The sequence below is a fragment of the Urocitellus parryii genome, chromosome 10, assembly GCF_045843805.1.
Source record: "Urocitellus parryii isolate mUroPar1 chromosome 10, mUroPar1.hap1, whole genome shotgun sequence".
Classification (NCBI taxonomy): Eukaryota; Metazoa; Chordata; class Mammalia; order Rodentia; family Sciuridae; genus Urocitellus; species Urocitellus parryii.
Genome location: NC_135540.1, coordinates 92,775,217 through 92,799,167, shown reverse-complemented (window position 1 = coordinate 92,799,167; position 23,951 = coordinate 92,775,217). Strand labels below are relative to the sequence as shown.

Here is a 23,951-nt window from a genome sequence, read left to right as displayed (position 1 = left end):
AGTGAGACTCTGTCTGTAAATAAAATACAAAATAGGCCTAGGGATATGGGCTCAGTGTTCAAGAGCACTGAGTTCAGTCCTAGGTTCTAAAACAACAACAAAATCCAATTGGAACTAGTCAGCATGGGCCAAGGTGACCTAGAGTTGTTATGACAGACAGTATTTCAAAGTCTGATGTCACCCTTCTCTCAGTCAACATCCAAAGGTGGACCTGGGAGGAACTTACTGGAAACTTCTCTGGGATCCCCAATGAAACCCAAGTGCATGAGAGGCTCATTTCCCTTCTCCTCTCAGAGTGGAACAATACTCTCCTTTGAGAGTGTCCTCTTTCGCTTTTGCTATATCCCTTCAGTAAACACATTCCTGTTGCTCTGAGTGACATGTCTGGAATTATTTTGAACTGATAACAAGACTCAGGGTTTGAAGGGGATCTTCGCATTGCCTCAGTGTCTCAGAAGTTCCCAGCTCTGTTAACACTATGACTTCATAATTTTGTAAGATTTTGGAATCCGAATATGAATTACGGGTTTGTTTGAGCCAACATAAGACTGGGAAGCTGCTTTTCTGGGAAATACTGTGTGAAATTCCCAAAACCCTGATCATCCTGGTTCTCTACGTTAGCTCAGAGTCTTAATAAAACAACAGCTCCCCAGAGTTGGGCAGAGATGGCCATGACCTTCTAAGCGTAAAACAACCTGTTTACCAGAGGATCCCCTGCTACACTGAAATATTATAAATACTGAACCCCTTTTGTCTGTACTGGTATAACTAAAGCAAACACAGGCTATTTCTTTGTTAGAGTCAGACCCTTCTGCTCTGTTCAATCAAAAATTTAAAAAAAAAAACTGATATTTTTTTATGTTCACCCAAAGAAGGAATAAAAAATGAGGACATCTAGGTGAACATTTTTAAAGGGCAAAGAGCAAAAGGGAATGAGCTCATGAAACTAAATATTTCCCACATACTTCTATTTGATAAGAGAAAGCAGGTAGGCATCACTACATTTCTAAAGCCACTGACAAATGACTTTGTTTCCTTCATCTTTCAAGAAAGAGGGATGCTGGGGCTGAATGTACAATGAAACATAAGCATCACTTCCAGTTTCCTGGAAACCAATGGAAAGGCAAATCCCAACACTCTAATTAGAGAACTCTATCTATAAAGAGGTGAAAGCTACAAAACAGAATCAAATGGCAATATAAACCCATATGGTTTAATTTTATTTTCTCAAATAACTTTTCCTTGAGCTGAAATATTTCTGTCTCTTACACAGGGAGTGAATTTCATGAAGATAAAATTTGACTTGACAAAGTGATTTGTGAAGCATTGTTAGGATAGGTAGGAACCTGGCCATATAGCCTCCTCTAATGGGAGCAATGGGAGGAGCCAGGCCTAGATAAAATTACTCCCTTTTTTTCTTCTTTCCAGTTTTAGAAAACATCTTGCAACAAAACAGACAGCATTTAGTGATGATGAACATCACAGTTGCCACACAGGCCAGCAGGAACCCAATCACATCCAAAGAGTAGTACTGGAACCAGGAGAGGTCATGGGCAGCCACCCGGATGTGTTTAGCTCCTTTGTGGCGCATGACAAACTCAATCCAGATGACAGCTCTGTACAGAGGCTTCGTTGGCTGATCATGCTGAATTCTTGATAACTTCATAGCATTCTCTTTATATCTAAAGGTGAAAAATAAAAGGATCAACATTGAAAGTAAGTTAATCTGTCTAAGCACATGAAGTCAATGAAAGTTTTCCACAAGTGCCATATGGATGATTTAAAATAATTATCAGAGACTTGCCCTGCATATGATTTGTTTTTTCTTTTGTCACCATATAATGTCTGATTTTAACTTATGTTCTGATGTAAAATATTTCAAAAGTGCCCATGGAATTTCAAGAAGGTGAGTCAAATTCTTTTCATCAAAGGAAATAGATATGAACCATTCTGAATCCAATAAGTGAGAGAGAAGGCATATAATTTGCAAGAGATTACCTTGAAGCTTTTAAAGAGGAATCATATCATGGTGTGCAGTGCTTCCTAACTATTCTCTCTGTTTTTCCTCTTCTTTTCTACCCTCTAGTATATTTTCTACTCAGTAGCCAAGCTGGTATTATTAAAACATACACATCTAATTATGAAGCTATTCTGCTCAAAATGTTCATGTGACTTCTCATCATAAGTAGAATAAAATCCAAATCTCTTCTTGTACTACTGGATTCTGATGGGTTAGACACTGGCCATGATTTCTGATATTATTTTTCCTCACTCACTCTGTCTAGACATATGTGTTTTTTAAATTTTATTTTTATTGACTTTTTTTTTAGTTATATGTAACATTAGGACACATTTTAACATAATCACAAAAGCAAGGAATATAATTTGCTCTAACTTAGCCCCTAATACTCCTCTCTTCCCATACCCTCCCTCCCCTTGCTTCACTCTCTCTACTCTACTGATCTTTCTGCAATTTATATATACTTTTTTTTTAAATTAGTGGTTTTTGCGTATAATTAATATTGGGATTCACTGTGATATATCCAACAATGTACACATGAACTTTAGCCAGATTTTTTTTTTTACTCTTCTTCCCTTTTCTTGTTCCTGCTTATTTTTCCTCAATCTTCTTTTTTCACTCTATTGATCTTTCCTCTATTTTTATAAAATTCTCTCTTTTTTTATCTTTCTTGCACCCCATTATTTTGAATTATCTTGCACATATAAGAGAAAACTTTTGATGTTTGAATTTTTGAGCCTGTCTTATTTCACTTGGCCTGATAGTCTCCAGTTCTATGTATCTACTGGAAAGTGACATAATTTCATCTTTTAGGACCAATAATCCATTATGTGTATACACTACAATTTCTTTATCCATTCATCTGTTGAAGGGAACCTACACTGGTTTCATAGCTTGGCTACAGTGAACTGTGTTACTATAAACATCAATGTAGTTGAATTCCTATAGTATACTGATTTTAGATCTTTTGAATATATACTGAGAAGTGGGATAAGTAAATCATATTGTGGGTCCATTCCTAGTTTTTAGTGGTTTTCAGCACATATGTGTTCTCCCTGTTCTCCAGTGTCACCAAACGTGTTCTCCCCTGGCACCTTCATACTTTTAATCTCGTCTGGCTTTTCCTTGAGTATCCTTTCATGAAACACCATAAGTCTTGCTTATTTCTCATGGGTAAGTTCTTGGCCATCAAGTCACTCTCAGAGGTACTTTTCTTGGTCTTATTAGCATAGTAGCCCTAGGGATTTCTTCTATTACTTTATGGTGTTTTAAATGTATTTCCTATTAATATAAAATGCATTCATTTTCTATAATAAACCCCAAAGTACAAGAAAAACACACCATATCCTAAGTGATCACCAGGAAATATCACAATTAACTTGCAGGGATGGTGAAGTAAGGACACCAATGTGCCCACTAATTGGATCATGATATAGGATTTGCAGGTCATATGTTCTGCCTCTTCAAAGATCCTTAAGAATCCATTAGAAGACTTAAATCTGATAATGAAATACAAACTCAGAAAAGTAACAATATACAAATTGCCACACAAAACAAAGTAGCTTTTTAAATATATACATAGCAAACTCAGTGAGAAAGAAATCAGAAAAAACATTTTTTTTGACAATACTTCAAAGAAAAATCACTAGGAATAAATGTAATAAGGAAGTGTAAGTTTTCTACAATAAAATTTATAGAATATTGAAGAAAGAATATATTGAAAGATGGAAAGCCATGAAGAAGCAGAAAGAATACTGTTGAAATAGCCATCTGGCTGAAACCAATCTACAGATTTAATAAAATCCATGTCAAAATACCAATGAAATTCTTCACAGAAACAAAATAAAAATTGTAAAATTCATATGGAAGCCCAAAAGATCTCAAATATCCAAAGCAACACTGAACAAAAGGAGAAATGCTGGAATTAACAAATTCTGATTTTAAAATTAACTACAGGGCCATAGCAACACAAATAACATACTGTGGGATAATAAGAGATACACTCCAATGAATTATAATAAAGGCCCAAGAAATAAAACTGTATAGTTGTAGCCATCTGATTCTTGAGAAAGTTGCCAAAAATGCACATTGGAGAAAAGAGAGCCTTTTCTAAATATGGTGCTGGTAAAACTGGATAGCCATATGTAGAAGTTTGCAGCTTGATCCCTAACTCTGACCCTGTACAAGAATGAACACAAAATGGAATTACACATTTCAGTACTAAGTGAAATAAGTAAAAAATCAGAAGTACAAAATATTGCATGTTTCCCCTCACATGTGGAATCTTGTAGGGTAGGTGATATAAAAGTAATAGGAAGACTATTATACAAGAAGAAAGGGATCAGGGGAGAAGGAGGAGAGATTGTTAGGGTAATGAAAAGTCTTTTAGAACATAATGTAAAACTGATATATTCATATTTAAGTCTGATGTTTTAATCTGTATTTTTCCCATTTATATATAATTTTATGTCTCTTTTTTCCATTCTTTATTCTCTCAGAGTGTTTTTATTATTTATTGTGCTACATTTTTTTCTTGGAAATGTAGTTTTGAACTTGTCCTTTAAGTGATATCTTCCTTAAGCAATAATACTATCATTAAGAGAAATGAGAGTTGAATTGAAGACAGTCATTATACCTAGAAAATATATAATCCATTTAATTTCCTTTTGCAGTATGGAAAAGGTTAATTATTGAAGTTTTGTTTTATCAAATATCATGAATAAAATTTTATTGTGCTTCTAAGATTATCACAAAGTTAAAAAATCAATGATATGGAATGTTAGAAAGATATTTGCAAATCAAATATCTGATGAGACTTATGTCCATAAAACATGGATAAATATTAAAATCAATAATTAAAACATAAATAACCTGGTTAAAAATGAGCAAAGGGTTGGAACTGACATTTCTCTCATGAAGGTAAGTGAATGACCAAAAAGCACAGAAAATGATGCTCTTTAGCTATCATGGAATGCAAGTCAAGACCACAGTGAGCTACAGTCCTATTCATTAGGATGACTACAATAAAAGAAAAGGTAATAATAAGTGCTAACAATGATATGGAGAAATTGGAACTCTCTTATATTGCTTGTATGCTGTAAAAATTTTTGCAACTACTTTAGAAAAGAGTTTGGCAGATCTGAATACATATAAAATTATTATATGACCTAACAGTTCTATAACTAGAAATTACCAGAAGACATGAATACTTATGTTCATACAAATTGTGCACGTTGTTCATAATAATCAAAATTGGAAACAGAAACCTTTATAAACTGATAAATTGATAAATTACTTTGAATATTTCCAACCACACAATGTTATTCAACAATAAAAAATGATAAAGGCTGAGCTTTGGCAAAGCATGATGAAACTAACAGCAGTAGTGAATGAAACCATTGAAAAAGACAATAATTTTTATTATCTTTTTATGTAAAATATTTAGAATAGGATGATCTATAGAAACAAAAAATAAATGGAGTTTTCCTAGTCTAGGAGGTAATAAGAAATGACTTCAATGCATTGTCACATTTGTTTTGATGTGATAAAATTTCCAAAAATTATAATTTTTAAGAGTTTTATAACTATGGAAACATCAAATGTATTTGAATTTTAATTCACACTTTTTAATTCAGATATAAATGGTACATGGTGTGTTATGCACCATTAAAATCTGTGAAAATATTAATACTGATGAAATAATTTTTGAGTAAAATAATTTATGGTTGCAGAAATTTTAGGTATGGATTTAAGACACTGTCATATCTCTATAAGTTTATCTTTTCTTGTGTAGTACCTGTCATATTTAAAAATTAAATCCTAATTGCAAATGGCTCTATATGGCAAATATTTTATGCATGTATAGAAATGGTGCAGTAATCATTTTCCTATGTAATCTACAAGATCAATGCAATTTTGAAATTCTTATGATATTTGAAGTTGTATACAACTCTGAAACAGTAATGGTTAAACTGATCTAAAATAGATTTAATATGGGTTGAATCTTTAGATTCTTTCAAAATTACCCTCCTCCACAGCCACATCAATGTTTATAGCAGCACATTTCCCAATAGCTAAACTGTGGAACCAACCTAGATGCCCTTCTATAGATGAAAGGATAAAAAGTGTATCATATATACACAATGGAATATTACTCATCAATAAAAGAGAATAAAATCATGACATTTGCAGTGAAATGGATGGAGTTAGAGAAGATAATGCTAAGGGAAGTTTGACTATCAAAATACCAAATGCTGAATATTTTCTTTGATATAAGAGGGCTGATTTATTGTGGGATAGGGAGCAAGAGCATGGGCAGAATAGATGAACACTAGATAGGGCAATGGTTGGAGGGGAAGGGAGGGGACATGGAGTTATTCATGATGGTGGAATGTGATGATCATTATTATCCAAAGTACAGGTATGAAGACATGAATTGGTGTGAATACACTATGTATACAACCAGAGATATAAAAAGTTGTGCTCTATATATGTAATAAGAATTGTAATGAATTCTGCTGTCATACATAAATTAATTAATTAAAAAATTACCCTCCTGAAAATGGGCTGCAATTCATACTCATTGATGAGAAGACAATTTTTCTATGAATAGTACCCAATGTCAAAGTTGTACTCACATAGGGTCATTAATGACCATCCTCAAGGCCTTGAGAAGATCTGCACTTGACAGTGTTCTGTATTCCAATGGAATAGCTGCTCCCTTGGCCTTCACATAAGCAATGTTATCAGGTTTATCCACAAACAAAAGAATGCCCACCATAGGGATCCCATGGTAAATCCCTTCATAAACACCATTGGCTCCACCATGAGTTATAAAAGCTTTTGTTTTTGGATGACCTAGGATTGATTTAATGTCAGAAAAATTATTAATTTAAATCTTAGAAAATGAGAAATGTGTATTATAAGACATTAAAGAGATCAGAGTGTATTTTAGGTGACAAATTGTTGTAAACATGACCCTGCATTAATTATTTTTTTCATATCACAGAGGAACAAGCATCTAAGTCCACTAGAGTGCTAACCGAAAACTATATGAAAGAGAGGGTACATAAATTGAGACTTGAATATTGAATACAACATTAATAGGTAGAAAAAATAGAATATTTTTTAGGTAAAGAATCAACATGCACTTATGGAAAATAAGGCCATGAAGGACATGTTAGCATATTATCTCATTAAAAAACTGAAGTCGCTAAGTTTGCGATGTAGCATGTCCAAAGCAGCAAGGAATAGGATGGTGATGGTACTGAATTCAGAGAAAAGAGAGACTACACTTCATTATAAAATGTGTTTACACTTCATAATGAAGATTGTGCATTAATTTCCAGGGAAAATAAAGAGTCACTGTTCATAAAAAAAAAAAAATCCTGGATTCCATTTTGAAAGGTATTTGAAATACACCTGCAGGAGGAGAAAGAATAAGTGAAAGACATACAACCCAGGAACTGAGTGATAAATTCTTGCAGAGGTAATTGCACCAGTAATAAAGATAACTTGGATTCTGTATATAATGAGGGTGTATATTAAAATTGCAGCTTTTTGCTTTTTTTTTTTTTTCAAACCATCATTCGGCCCGGAAACTAATTAAAAAGAAGTTGAACATTGTGTTTGATTCTTTTAAGTAACAAGTATTGAATAAAATGTTTCCTGTTGAATTTTTAGCATCCAGATTGATGGTACTCATGCTTTTAGGACTTATCTTAGACTCTTACCAAGAAGGTCATTCTGGGGGATCCAGTTGTAGATTCGAGTGTTGGTTCCTAATTTATCTGGCTTCTTGCCTTGATATCTCCAGATGACCTGTTTGGTAAAGAATGTACCTTATTCTATGATTTAAAGTTTAATGTTATAGCATGTTTTCATTCTAAAAATTTAAGAGATCAGGTAGTTAAACATTTAACACATATGGAAATAAGTACAATTTTAAGTAACCTGAATTATGAAAATACAAACTAAAAATCCATAATTATTTTGTTTTATGCATTTTATCCTAGATTTCATTTTCCAACTTAATATCATTATGTTTATTTCTTGTGAGTGACATAGGTTAGACAGGACATACATTGTTTAAGATGCTTATTTCAGTTTGCATTGTTTTTTATACACAAAAGCAAACCAATGCAGTCAGCTACTGTTAGAAATAAATGAATACTAACTAAGAATTACATGTACCTTGTTTTTGACTTCAATTTATTAAACACTACCTGTAAGAAACCTTTTATTGGTACTTATGGACCTTAACCTACACTTCTATCAATATTGGTGAATTTGGAAATTCTTTAAGTATTAAAAGGAAGAAACCATTTGCAACTTACAAATAATTGCATGGATATTGAAATAAAATTCAAAATTGTGAGGTTGCTAAATGTTTTAAAACTGTGTGTTATCATTCAATGATACAGTACAAATCTTGGCGTTAGTCTTATATATATCCAAGATATTTTTATGTCTAGGAACAAAATAAGGAACTGACACTGGAAACAAAAAGCAATCTTCATGAACTGGAGTATAATTTCTAAGTGCTTATCTTCTATATGCAATGGGAGCAGCAAAGTAAATTTAGGTCTATAGAAGGAAAAATAATTGGGCAATTAGGAGAAGCCTATATCAGATAGAAAAGTGCAAAGCAGATGGAAAACACTCAAAGACTACAAGAGTGGTTATTTTAGAAATTTGGTATTAAAGCATTTTGTGGAGGTGGGAACTTTTGAATTTCAGCCCATGCCAGGCTTGCTTCTGCTTGACTCTTACTTATATTCTCTTCTTTCTTCTTAAAAGGTATTAGTCTGATTTTTTAGAAGCAAAGTCCTTTGGGGTACATTTTATAATGCACTGGGTCCACTTTAAAGGCAGAACTAATCTCTACACTTTCTCTAATTTTGACATTGTCAGGATCCCGTCCACTAGTGCAAGCTGTTTTTTTTTTTTTTTCTTTATCTATAAATACATGTGACTGAGTGGGAATTTGGCCCAATGGTTTGGGTAGCCTTTCTCCTCAAAACTCCAGGAACAGTTTCTTAAATAAATTTATACTTTTTTTTTAATGGGGAGGGAATGTATTTTGGGCTTACAGTTTCAGAAATTCAGTCCATATTTAGCAGACTGAATTTTTCTTGTCCAAAGATGAAGTAGAATATTATGGCAAGAATACTATTCTTAAATGAGGGAAACCAAGGAATAAGGGATTGCATGGGATAACTAAAATCATGATAAAATTCAGCCTTCTTCAATACCTGCTTAGCATTATTGTGGTGGTCCAGTTAATGAGTTAACTTTTTATAGCTTTCTGATAATATTGGCAGTGTATATAGTGCCCTCAGGGATCCTTCAAGGAAAAGGAAGAAGTAACAGGGAAGAATGTGGTACTTGTGTAAATTCCTTTGATACCCTTACAATTAAAATTTCACAATGGACCTGTAAAATATATTTTTTATGATCACAATGTTAATATTAACATGAATTAAACACTCTCTACTTTTTAGAATAACTGCACATATTTTTGTTTAAAACATGATTTTTGAGATGAATTAGAGATATCACAATAGGTTATGTTTCACAAACGATGCTTCACTAAAAAAAAAAAACCCTTTATAAAGTTTAACAGACTTTTTACATATTTGGTCACTAAGAGGGCACTTTTGCTTACCTTTTGTGGAATCTGTGCAAGGGCAAATGCAATTATATTGGCTTTCTCTTCTGGCATGTTAGAAACCATCGACCCCAGAGAAAATACCACAATACCATTTTCTCCAGAACTCTGTACAAATTCTTCCATTTCCTGTGAATAAAACATTTGCTCCATCAAAAAAGATGAAGAGGGAGGGGATACAAGATGTCAGATTAGAGGAAGGCTGCCTTTCTAGTTGCTCCAAGGATCAAAATATAAGCAGTGAGAATACTGCTTGTTAGTGAGGTGGGTGAAAGAAGGATTTCACTAAAATTCAATACTGGACAGTGAGAGTGTCTCAGAGACTCAGAAGTTTGGGTTCATTAAACAAAGAAGACTACATTGATACCAAACTGTTTGTGGAAGCAGCTGTAACAGTAGTAGTGGTGCTGTCTACCACAGAGAAATGAAAAATGCAGGGATAAACACAGTGGACATATTTGGTATGAAAAAAACCTGAGATCAGAGAAGCAACATGAACTTAGCTGATCCAGAGGCTCCACTGAAAATTTGATTGAAAAGTGCTATGTATTTACTGCCTGGGGAGAGACAATGTGGATTCATGTTGAGGTGGCCTTGCTCCAGTGTCTGTTCCCAGAACTGGGAGATCTGAGCAAACACTGCTAGAATGCTTACTGTGTGGCCTAGAGTGTACCTAGCTAAATGGGAGTGAAACAGGCATAGAAAAGATTTTATTCCAGGGGATTCAAGTCAGAAAAGCAAAGGGGCAGCACAACTTGTTTTTCTTTTGGGCTGGTGGCTCTTGTGACCAGCTGAAGTGGGTGAGAATCTGAACAGGTACTTAGCAAAATACTAAGGGACTGAGCCTAGGAAAGATGTGCAGGTGAACAGCAGAGTGGGTGGAAATAAGTTCCTCTGTGAAATGAGTATAATTCTTAGGAGGCTTCTGAGATTCAGACTCCCTGCAGAGATAAGCAACTGCCAGGCCCTAGGTGTGTGTTCATCCAATTTCTTCAGAGTATATACCAAATAAAACCCCTGAGGTCTGATTAGACCTAAGTTTCCTCCATCAGAAACCATCTCATAGAACTCTGCAGCAACCCCACCCCAGGAGTGCACAGATCTGGTCTGTGCTCACAAAGCTCCAACTGACACTTCTTCCCATTCCAACCTACGTCATACCGGTAAGAAGGGAAGCTGAGAATTATTTCAAATATCTTCAGTCTTAGGCCATTCCAAGTGGTAGCTCAGAAAGAAACACAAAAAGAGGAAGAGGATAACAAAATCCAACCTTTGCTTTTATTCTCAGTACATAGGTAAAAAAGAAATGGAATGAAAAACAGTTGAGTATAGTCAGTAACCATCCATTCTGACAATTTTGGCCACCTCAGTAGAAATGATTCCTTCATTTATCATTAAGAATATTTTTACTTTTTCTTATTCTTTCCGTGTGTTTGTGTATTCTTCCATTACTGATCGGTTTATGGACATATATTCATATATATTTCTTTCTTTTTTTCAGCTTTAGCATTTTTTAAATGTAGCTATTTTTCCTTGCATTGTCTTTTGAGAGTTAGAGTTTTTTGGTCTGTATATATTTGTTTTGTTTTGTATTGTTTTAACTGTTTCTGTATCTCTCTTTTATTCTCCTGGTTATAGCAAAAATCTATTCTCTATTTCTCTCTCCATTTATTTCTTTCTCCTATTTTCTCCTACATCCTTATAACTATCACCTGCTCTTTCTTCTGCATTCTCTCTCTTCACTGTTTAAAATTTCAAACTTTTTCCCCATCTTCTTATCTCACATTATTTTCTCTTACTCACTATATTTTTGCCATCTTTAAACTAATTGGTTTATATAACTCTTGATCCCACCATTAATGTTGTTGCAATTATTACTTCTGTAGATGACACAGTTGACACCTGTTTCTTGTTTTAATGTCAGATTTAGTTTATATTTATGCACTGCTTCATTGTTGGCAATTGCTGACCCACTTTTTCTGGGTTTTTTTTGTAGCAATTTACATTTTAGCAGTCATAATAGAATCCAGATATTTATTTTAATGCTTTATATTATTTATATCTGATGTTGTTATTCTTTATTTCCCCTTATTCTGTATCTGGAAATCTACAGTGACACTACAGGTTCACATGGTAGAGAAGTCCACTCCTGAAATAAATTCAACCAAAATATAGTTTATCTTGCTCCATGTGAAAATTAATGGCATTCAATCACTAACTATACTTTAATACAGAGAATAGTAGAGATAAATCTCAAATTAATGATTAGGCCTCAAATAGAAACAGCTGAGGATGAGTTCATGGTTTCCACCTATGGAAATCCACTGCACAGGAAAAATAGAATTAATTCAAAGGCTGTGAATACCATACTTATAAGGAGTCTTAATCCAGATCACTCCAGGACACTTTGGAAAGTAAATATTATGCCTTAAAAAAGTAGAAGAGGTCTGGTGTTGTGACTCAGTGATAGAGTGCTTGCCTAGGACACATGAGGCTCTGGGTTTAATTCATACTACCAATAAAAAAACTAAATAAAATAAAGTTATTGTGTCCATGTGAAACTAATTTTTTTAAAAGCATGGAAGAGAAATCCCTCCTAACATATGCATAAAATCCAACAAAGTGTATAAGAATTATGTAAAAATAAGGTACCATGGAATCACTTAAAATTTCCTAATTTACCAAAACTGATGCCAAAGATATTGAAATTTTTTTAAAAAATCAGGTAAGCAATTCAAAAAGTAAATTATTATAAACTATAATCAATTAAATTATCATATTTTAAAATGATCAATGAATTATAAAAATGATCAATGGATTCCAAGAGAACATAGAAAAACAATTGAATGAATTAAAAAAAATCCTTACAGAATATAAATGAAAAATTCAACAAGATATAAATATTGAAAAAGAACCAAACATAAATCTTGAAAGTCATAGATAAAATAAATCAAATAAAAATTCAGTTTAAAATCTTTATAGTACAGTGGACAATACTGAAAACAGAACATCAAATATAAAAGAAAAAGTGGCCAGCTTTGAATACTTAGACAGTACTAAAGTAAATAAAATAAACAACCATGATGGTAATAATTATTTAATGAAAGAGTCCATATAGAAGAAATAAAAAACAAACCCTGAAGTACACAAATGAACAAATCTTATTGGAAGAGTAGCTAAGCAAATGAGAAATAGGACCACATTAAACATAAATGAATCAAAATGACAGGAATTAATAAACATCTCTTTGTAATGACATTGAATATAAATCATCTCAATTCTTTAATTAATATATGTGTATAGTCTGGGAGAATGGATCATAAAACAAGACCCAATAATATGTTGTTCATAAAAGACACACCTTACAGGTAGAGACAGCCATAGCTGAATGCAACAAGATAAAAATTGATACAAAATACGAATAGAATCAGAAAATAAAAAGATTATCTACTTTTATATCTGAAAAACAGACTACAAACAAAGATTAATCAGAAGAGACAAAGCTGGTCATTTCATACTGGTAAAATAAATAATCCAACAAGAAGATATAACAATTATGAATATTTAAGTCATAAACATGGATCCAACTAATTACATAAGAGACACTAGTCAAATTGAAATGTCAGATAGACCTGAATAAAATAATTCCTGGTAATTTCAACACAATTCTCTCATCTTTTGATAGGTCATCCAGATACAGAATCAATAAGGATTCTTTGGACCTGAAAAACATAAATCAAATGAACTTACAGATATCTATAGAGCATTTCATTCAACAGCATCTGAATTCACTTTCTTCTCAGCATCTCAAGAAAACCTTCTCCAAAACATACAATATTTAAGGCCACAAAACAACTCTCATCAAATACAAAACAAGTGGTATTACTTATTATATTCTACCAGATCATAATTGGATGAAATTAGAAATCAACATGACAGAACCATACAAAATCTATATGAACATATGGAGATTGGAAATCTCTATTGTATAAAAATGAATTATAGAAGAAATTAAGGGAGAAATTTAAAAATTCTTAAACTCAAATGAGAACAGTAATACAACCTCTGGGGCAGAATGAAGTAATTTCTAAGAGAAAAGTTTATAGCTATGAGTTCCTGTATAATAAAATCATAAAGATCCCACATAAAAACCTAATTTTTCATTTCAAGGCTCTTGAAAAAGAACACACCAATTCCAAAACCAGTAGAATAGCAACAAGGAAAGATAAATAAATATAAGTGAGAAAACAGGAAACAAATAATTCAAATTATTAGTTTGTAGATGATATGATCCTATATAGAGAAGAGCCAAATAACTCCACCAAAAGACTGATATTGCTAATAAACAAATTTGACAAAGTAACTGAGTAAAAAATCAACATACAAAAATCAATAGGTTTCTTATATACCAACAATGAATCTGTAGAAAAAAAAATCACAAGAATTATTAAATTCACAATAGCCTCATAACAAACAAATAACAACAATGACAACAACAACAAATACCTAGGAATAAATCTAACAAAAGAGTTAAAAGACCTCTAAAATAGAAGATTGAAATTATAGAAGACATAAAATAAGATGAAAAGACCCTCCATGTTCATGTATAGGTAGAATCAATGTTATTAAAATCATCAACTATCCAAAGCAATATACAGGTTCAATGTAATCCTCATAAAAATATCAATGGCATTCTTCAGAGAACAAGAAAAGATAATCCTAAAATTCATCTGGAAGAATAAAAGACCCTTAATAGTCAAAGCAATTCTAAACCCAAAAATCAATGGTGAAGGCATCACAACATCTGATGTCAAATTATACTACAGAGCTATAGTAACAAAAACTGCATGGTACTGACATGAAAACAGACATATTGACCTGTAGTATAGGATAGAAACCATAGAGAACACCACACACATGCCAAAAACATACATTGGAGAAAAGATTGCCTTTTAAATAAATCATGCTGGGAAAACTGCAGAAAAATGAAACTATACTCTTGTCTCTTACCCTGCACAAAAATCAACTCAAAATGGGTCAAAAACCTACAAATTAGAACCAATACTATACAAGTCCTAGGAGAAAATGTAGGGTCAACACTCCAGCATACAGGCACAGGCAATGATTTTCTCAAATAGAACCCCTGAAGGTCAGGAAATAATTCCAAGAGTAGATAAATTGGAAGGCATCAAATTAAAAAGCTTCTGAACAGCAAAGAAAACATTCAGAATTGTGAAGAAGAGAACTTATGAAATGGAAGAAAATCTTTGCAAAACACCTTCTGGCAAATGATTAATATTTAGAATACATAAAGAATTCCAAAAACTTTACACCAAAAAAATCAAACAACCCAAATAATCAAAGAGAAAATGAATTAAAAAGATGCTTCTCAGAATAATAAATATAAATAGGCAACAAAAATATAAACTCAAAAAATGTTCAACATCATTATAAATAAGGGAAATGAAACCTACACTGAGATTTTATCTTTCACCAGTCAGAATAGTAGTCATCAAGAATAAAAAGAATAATAAATGATGGAGAGGATATGGAGAAAAATTTTTTTTACAAATTGGAGGAATTGTAAATGAGTACAACAACTATGGAAATCAGTATGAATAGTTTTCAAAAGAGTAAGCATGTAAATATCATATCACCCAGGTATACCATTTCTCAGTATTTATCCTAAAGAATTAAAGTCATCTTATAACAGTGATACATGCATACCCATTTTATAGCAAAACAACTCATAATACACATGGAATCAGCCTAGGTATCTGCCAATATATGACTGAATAAAGAAAATGTAATGTATACACAATGAAGTTTTATTCAGCCAAAATAACAAATAAAATTATGTCATTTTACAAAAAAATGAATGGAATCAGAGTCTATTACATTAAATAAATCAAACTCAGAAAGTCATGTGTTGTATATTTTCTCTCATATTTGTAAGCTAGAGAGGAAAAATGGAAAAAATGAGGGTGGATCTCATGGAAATCAAAGGGAGATCAGTGGAGAAAGGGACCAATGGGAGAGAGGTGGGAAGGGATGGGAAATTCCTGGGAAGTTTTATTGGCCAAATTATACTGTTATATTGTGTACATGTATAAATATGTAACATCAGATCTCATCATTATGCACAATCAAATGAACCAATAAAAATGTAGGAAAAGCAGAGAAATTATTGGTATGTAAACTAAGAAGAGAAAAGCATGTATTGTTAGAATTTGGGAGTTATGGATATTTTTAAATTGACCCAGTCACTCACTTGGTTATAATTCTTATTGTTATAGTACTTCACTTGATTTTATTCCAGGATTTTAATCTGGATAATTTTTTAGTTTGGAATTATTAGTACTTATTTCTGTCCTTGTGAGCCCAGAAGTAAAGTTACCTGTGCCTAGGATTTTTGTACATTTTTATGTTTCCTATCTCTATAGTATTTCATTCCTTACTTTATAATTTGTGAGAGTTTCCCAAGTTTTCCTTTATAGTAGCTCATTAAAACTGGAGATCAACAAACACTAGCATTCAGAAGATTAGTATTATGGTTTGGAATTTCTTTTACATAATTCTAAAGATCTAATAATCCTATACATGTCCAAAACTATACTGATCCATAATCAGCATTTTCACTGCATTGGAATGACACGTATACTTGAGTAATCATATCTTTGGGTTATTTATATGTCTCATCTTTTTCCCTGAAATTTGTAATCATATTGAAGTTGTATGAGAATGAAGTGTGTATCAGTGGCTGTAAAGAACCTTTATTTTTCACCTATTATGAACCATGGAGGTCTTGCACCACAGTGGGACTTTCTCTGGCCATTTTATAGAACAGGTCAACTTGTTGAGTAGCTCATTCACATAGAGTGAACATTGCACTACTCCTAGGAACTTGTGACACATCCAGTTATTTTGTGATTCCAGTAACCTAGCAATATATTCAATATATATTCTCCCTGTTCAAATTGTTCTTCATCATCACGTGTGGTACAAAGATTTTCTCACTATTATTGTTTATAAATATACCTTTTTTTAAAACCAATTAATCCCTGACATAGACAGGTAACAGTCTTTCTGCAATATTATTTTTAAAGGAAAAAACCATTAATCATGCAAAAATTTGGAAGAGCATGAAAAAAGTATGTAATGTTTAAGAAAATTTGCCAAAATTATTTTTGGTTCATTTAGAGATACTGTTGGTACAAAATTTGAATTTTTCATTGTGGTCTTTTTTTTTCTGTTCATGTAAGTACATGAGTAGATACATGCACATATATAATGTAAATGGAAGATTAAAATTCTTTTCTGAATCTTTTCTTCTCACAATAATAATGATATTATTATAATCAGTATTTTGCCTTTTAGTCTCCAACTAAACTTGTGTTATGACTTAATGTAGTTAAGCTTTTATATTTAATGTAATTGTACTGGGCAAGTTGGTACACACTGGTAATCCCAGCAGGTCAGGAGGTTAAGTCAGGAGGATATCAAGTTCAAAGCCAGCCTCAGCAACAAAGAAGCACTAATCAACTCAGTGAGATCCTGTCTCTCAATAAAATGTAAAATAGGACTGGGGATATGTCTCAGTAGTTGAATGCACATGAGTTCAATCCATAGTACAAAAAGAGAGATAAAAATAAACATGTAAGTAAATAAAATGATTGTGATGGTGTGGTATGTACCAGAATAAGTTTTAAAATCATTACTTAAAGTATGACAACACTTAATGTGTTAATTAATTAATTTAAGACATTTTTTTCCAATATGTATTCTATAAGTAACTACCATAAACACAGATTACATTCATTTGATTTTTGTTTGTATAATTACAATTGGTATACTGTGAAACCCAGGGTATTTGCGTTGTTAAGAGTATTGATACATTTGAATCTTTGTCATTTTGACAAATTTCTGTATTTAAACAATACAGAAATTGTCTGAGAATCTAATTATTAATGGAAAAGCAAGTAATTTGGGGTAGCATTACTTTATATAATAAAGATCAGGAAGACAGTGTTTCTAATACTGGCCTGTATTCTAATCTTGTTTATTCTATTAAATAACACCTGGTTCTATTATTCCTTATCATGATCACACTGCTATCTACCTTCTCATCCTCCTCCTCCTCTCTCTGCTGTCTTTCCCCTTTTATTGACAAGGTCACTTTCTCCTACTGTGAATGGGGAAATCTCTCAAGATCAGAGGTTAATGGCTTAAAACTTACAATAACTCTGTCTCAGTTTTTAGTCAGAACTTGCACTAACTTTTATTTTCTGTTTGTATTGTATGGAACTTATCACAAACAACAAAATAATTCTATTGAATATGAGGCTTGAATTAAGATCTCAATATGTTGGTGCCTTTAAGAAGGTAGGGAAAAAGAAATGCTTAAGATATCACATAACAGTATGGCAAGTAATGTTTTCTTCTAAGCATGGTATTTATTTAAAATGTTTTAGACTCTTCTGTTTCCTCCTGTGAAATATTATCCTATTTGTTGACAGAATTATTTTGTAATTGTAAACTAAAGGGCTGTGGTGAAAAATAAATGACAAGAAAACTTACGTAATCACTATGTTTACAGTATATATTTCCTATATTCATTCTGTCAGGAAGCTGTGATGTTGAGACCTAAGTTTTCCAAGGGAGTTTTCCTGAGGTATCCTCTAAGGTTGGCATATGGCAGAAAGCTCTCTCAAGGTAAACATCCCTATCATGGTCTAAAATGTAATAATCTGAGTTCTCAGGTGAGTTTGTTCAAATGCTGGAGTGAAGTCAAGTAGAGGCCACACATTTATATCACTGAGAAAAGCAATTACTTTAAAGCTAAAAGGTTGTGAAGAGCTTGAACACTTACAATATCATTTCAGCAATTCCACTTACTCATTTGATTACCAAAACTCACGCATTTACCTTTAAGCAAATTGATGGAATATCTACTCTAGGTCTTTGATTGAAAATACAGTGTTGATTTATCTAGTTTCTAGTTTCTGTTATATATGAAATTGTATCCACTGTGCCTGGCACATAATACCTAATAAATATTATTGGTAATAGAGCTATCATACTATACCTGGGCGGTCTATAATTACAAGAGAAAATCTATGGTAGTTTGTTTCAGCCATATTGTGAGTTTCTATCTCTCAATTTGAATATAATCCAAATTCATGTACACAACAGTGTTTAGGGGATGCTAAAATGAATTAAATGTAAAAATACCCAAATATTAATATTTCTAAGGGTTAATCCAACCTTTTTGGTATAGTTAGGGTCTTTAAAAGTAGATAATAATGTTCAGTTTTTCAGAAGGAAAAATAGTTTTATAGAAACAAAAAAAGGAATAATTACAATAGCGAATATTGCTATGGATCCTATGTTTGTACCAAGGACATTGTGTATCAGTATTATCTACTTTTTCCAGGTAACACAATATGAAGTTTGACTATTAATAGATAAATAAGCACAGTCATATGTAAGAACAACCTCATCCATGTTTACATCATTTGTTATCTGCAGTCTTGCAACAACTTTCTGAGTGGTTCCTCTGCATTGTCTTTCCCTCCAAAATCCTGCTTGGTGACTGCATTTTAAAATTTTTCAAAATGGAAACTTTATTCACATTTCTCTTATGCTTAACTCTTTTCATTGGCTATTCAATGTACTTCACAGATATTTTAAACTCCTACTAATTATCTGGCTTTCACTTACCTCTCTAGCATCATCTGCACTTTGTAGAGCCTTCTCCTGCTAAACCACTCTTGAGGCTCTTGGGAGTTTCCGTTACTATTGTATGTGCTTTTCCTTTTGTGTCTCCCTCTGTCCCTCAACCCCTTTTCATATCCTGTGGATTCTTTAGAATTCACCTTAGTTATCAAGGCTTTTAGGATTTTTTTATGATCTTTGCCAGAGGTTTCATTAATATTGTATAATTTCCTTATGATAACAGACACAAATGTATTATTCGTTACACTCTTTGTACCCAGATGGAATATAAGATCTGGTTGATGCAGAAACTGTGTCAACTTTATAACTCTCTATATCCAGCACTTATCTCTGGTATATGACAGCCACTTAATAAATATTCTTTGTATTTATTAGAATAAATTATTGATTCTTTATTATGTATTACATAATGAATGACATTTTTACTGATTATTCTCAAAGGATACCCCATATCCTACTTTCTTCTGTGACAATAATGAAACGCCATTACATGTGATGGCATAGAAATGCCTGGGTCTATAATTGGCAGAACTCTTTGTTTTGCTTTTCATATCTCTGAGTTACACACTGAATTGAAAATGCAGAGTCATTTCTACCAAAAATGTTAATCAACAGAAGAAAGAAAACAGGAGAAAATTCACCTTAGGGAGGGGTTTGGCAGGTTTACAGTGGAGTCCTCCAACAAAGTCAAAATTTGGTAAGAATGGACGAGGAATTTCTAAATCCCAATAGGTTCGAATGAGCCAAAAATCAGCTTTCCCCATTGTATCATATATTGTAGTGGGTCTCCCTGAATGGAGAAAGAGAAGAAAAGAAAATGAGAGACATGTACCTTGAATGCTTGATATATTGCCTTGAAATGAATTGGATTTATGTAGGCAAGGTGTCCAAATGCACTTGTGTATGTGTGTGTTCTTGTGTTTGCATACAATAATGGGTATGTTTTTTAGAGCACATTTTTGCATACTATATTTGATGAATTTTGTATATGTTAATATGTACATAAACTAGTTGTGTGGGTACTTTCTAGTATTTCATTAGTATATTTACAATCACAATTAGATTATTAACCTAAGCCTCATTAGAAGTAAACATGCATTTTATTTTTTCTCTAAAACTACAGAAGAAACCTACTTTTTTAGAATTTTTGTGAGATCCATTAACAATCAGGGCTCCCATAACTGTAGACATATCTTTTCTAGGAGTAGTCAGTCATTTTTTACAATTGTGCAAACCATTCTGTTGATCCTTGTTGTTTGATTCTTAAAGTGAACTGTAATGATTTATTGAGTATGCCTGAATTCCTAATGACCTCTACTGCATTTGCCTCATATTAAGAGATTAATAGTATTAACTTTGTAAAAAATATACATTTTTGAAAGTAACAGAAAGAAAGTTTACACAAATATTAAAATAGAGATTGGTTCTCATGCTCAATTTTGTTCATATTGTTTAAATGGTATACGCAGTTTAAAAAATATAGACTAATAAGGTGTGGTTTTACTCTACACCAAGGTTTCAGGGCTTAACACATGATTAGTTTGTTTTTATCAAGGAATATGAAATATAAGGTATCACAATGTATAACTTTCTGTGCCTGAGATAGAGACACTGGTAACAGTGAAGTAATCTTCACAGCAATGCAAATAAATATATTTGTTAAATTTCTAACTGAGGAAACAAAGCTATTCAAAAGTAAACAATTTCCTCCATGGTACAAATATGGTTGTGCTAGTAATACATGTGTATGTTATTAATGTGTATGCCTATTATCATTAAATCATTTAGTGAGATTAATAATGAGTGTCCTTAAAGATGAAAAGAATAGTAAAATGCATATGTAATTGCTCAGAGAAATCTTCCATGATTCAATTTGCAGGTTATTATTTCCTGAAACATTTTGAATAAGTAATTGCTACTGGTTTCTAAATGGCCCTATAATATAACTGCTATTTTTTAGTGGTAAAACTATTTGTTCATCTTATATTTTCATTCCATTCTTTTACTTACAGAAAAGAAAATTCTTCTGATTTTATATTCATGCAAGATCAGGTTCAAAGTCACAGGAAATTTAGGTTTCACAGTACTAATCAAAGAACCAGCTTACCTAGAACTTCACTGTAAAACTGATTCCATTTCTTCACATCAAATGTTTGGAACCAAAAATCAAAATATAGCATATACATTATGTTTTTAATCCGATCCATGAATGTCATTTGAGCACTTAATTCAGACATAACAATGGGCACATAGGAAGGTGGGAATGTAAGTCCACCACTGTACTTTTCATATGTATAGCCAGGAGTAAAGCGGAGAGTGTATACAAATGGTACTTTAAGTTATTCAGCCAGCAGCTCACCACAGGGACCAACTGCATCTGCAAGAACCACATCAAATTTTGATTCATGTAGTTTCATCATAAGTTTCTTGTTTAAAACTACATTTCTGCAGAGTTGTTCAATTGTATCAGAATATTCCTTGAAAACTTTTTGCAATAATTAATAAAATTACCAAAAGTCATCTTTTGGAATATCATAAATTAATTCATGGATCCATTTGGAGAAAAGTTCTTCCAAATGTTGTTCACTTGATGGTGCAGGGTAAACTTTAAAATTAATAGCAGATGTTGTATTGGGATTAATAAGAATGGAAGCCGTTGATGTCAGAACAGTCACCTTATGACCTCTCTGGAGAAGTTCATCCAGGATTGTCTTTATGTTGATCCAATGGCTGTATTCTGTGGGCCACACCAGCACTTTTCCACAGCTTCCAGAGCTAAAGTAACACATCAGTTGTATCAGCAGAACCAAGTTACAATTCACAGACATATTGGTGCAATGTAATGCTTCTTTTACATTAGGAGCTCTTCTTTTCTTCAATTCCTCAGGCTTATATGTCTCAGGATAAATCAATCCAAAGTTAAAGTATAACTCCTGGACTTCAAAGTACAATTGTACAGGGTGATCATGTTGAACTTAGGAGAACAAACACAAGGTAGAGTACCTCAAGGTTATAAAAGTTTGTATGCCCTAGAAGGGTTCATCTGTCCTGTGGTGCCTCTCTCTCTTTGTTTCTCTCTCTCCCTCTCTCCTTCCAGATGCTGACATGAGCTGAATGGTTTTATTTTTGCTGGGACTTCCCTCTGGATGTGGTACTTCACCTTAGGCCCAGAGCAATGGACTTAGCCATCAATGGACTGAGACCTCTGAAACCTTAAGCCCCAAATAAACTTTTTCTCCTCTAAGTTGTTCTTAGGCATTTTGGTCACAGTGATGAAAACCTTGACTGAAATAATCACACCTCTCAATATTGTACAAACCTCAACACAAACATAGGTGGTGACAAGCTGTGTTCCAATCACAGGACTCCCCTACTGAAAATATGATTTCAGTGATGCAGATACTTGAATGAGTCTACCTTACTGTTTTTAAGAGTTATTGTTAATATTTTTTTAACAGTAGTATAAAACATTCTAATATAATCTAATGTTACTGTGTTTACTTTTTGTTCTTGGAAGCAGACAATACATAGGAACTGGGGCAGGATTAGAGCACTTCACTGACATGTGTGAAGCACTGGGTTCAATCTTCAGCACCACATAACAATAAATAAAATGAAGTCATCATGTCCATATACAACTAAAAAATTAAAAAAAAAATAAAGTACCTAGGAACTTAAATCATCTTTAGATATTTATCATTATTGTTTTACTAAGCAATGTGTTGCATTCAAGTTATCTGAAGAATCATTTTATTTTAGTTATTATGTTTTTGAATTTAGGAGTACTAAAAGGAAGTTACAGATGAAACTTTATTCAATTTCTCTTATCTCTTTATTCCTATAAAGCTTATCTTAAAATTGGTTGAACTTTTCCAATCATCACCCCTTAAATCACTCCTTCAATAAGGTTAAGATTTTTATGATCATGGTGATATGCTTTAGAATTTCAATGAAACTGTTCCAAGAGTCCTGTTTAGAATCTAGGAGTATACATGTATAACTACACATTTAAATTATCATATTTCTTAGGTTATTATTTCTATGTGGCAACTTTTGCCTGATATCCAGTTGATACTTTGATAGAATGTGCTATATGTAACTGGGTGTGAGTAGTCTTTCTTCTCACCTTTCTGTGTCCCACAGGGAGCACTTATACCACAATCAGAGAGGTTCAGCCAGCAATTCTCCTGTGTAGATCTGGTCAAACTTTTGATCAAATCACCTCACCTTTTAGAAAGTTCCTGGTAAAGACATGTTTTCTTGGGATTCTTTGAAAATTATTCTTATTTGAGTTCATCAATACATACCAACTGCTAAATTAGTATCTAAAATAACAGCAATCCCATGTCATTTAATTTAATCTCTGTTGTGTATTAGTCAACTTTGCATTGTTACTCTAATAAAATTCCTGAGATAATGAACTGATAAGGAAGTAAATATTATTTTGTCTCACAGTTTGGGACTTTTCACAGTCTGTTGGCACCATTGCTTTGGGCTGATTTTCAGGGGGTACATCACGGTAGGAGA

The 23,951-nt window shown here is 32.6% G+C and overlaps 1 pseudogene; it reads right to left on the bottom strand.

Annotated features, from left to right (window-relative positions):
• Nucleotides 1-1,391: 1,391 nt before the first annotated feature.
• On the bottom strand, nucleotides 1,392-22,252 carry LOC144257237 (UDP-glucuronosyltransferase 2B31-like; annotated as a pseudogene).
• Nucleotides 22,253-23,951: the final 1,699 nt, after the last annotated feature.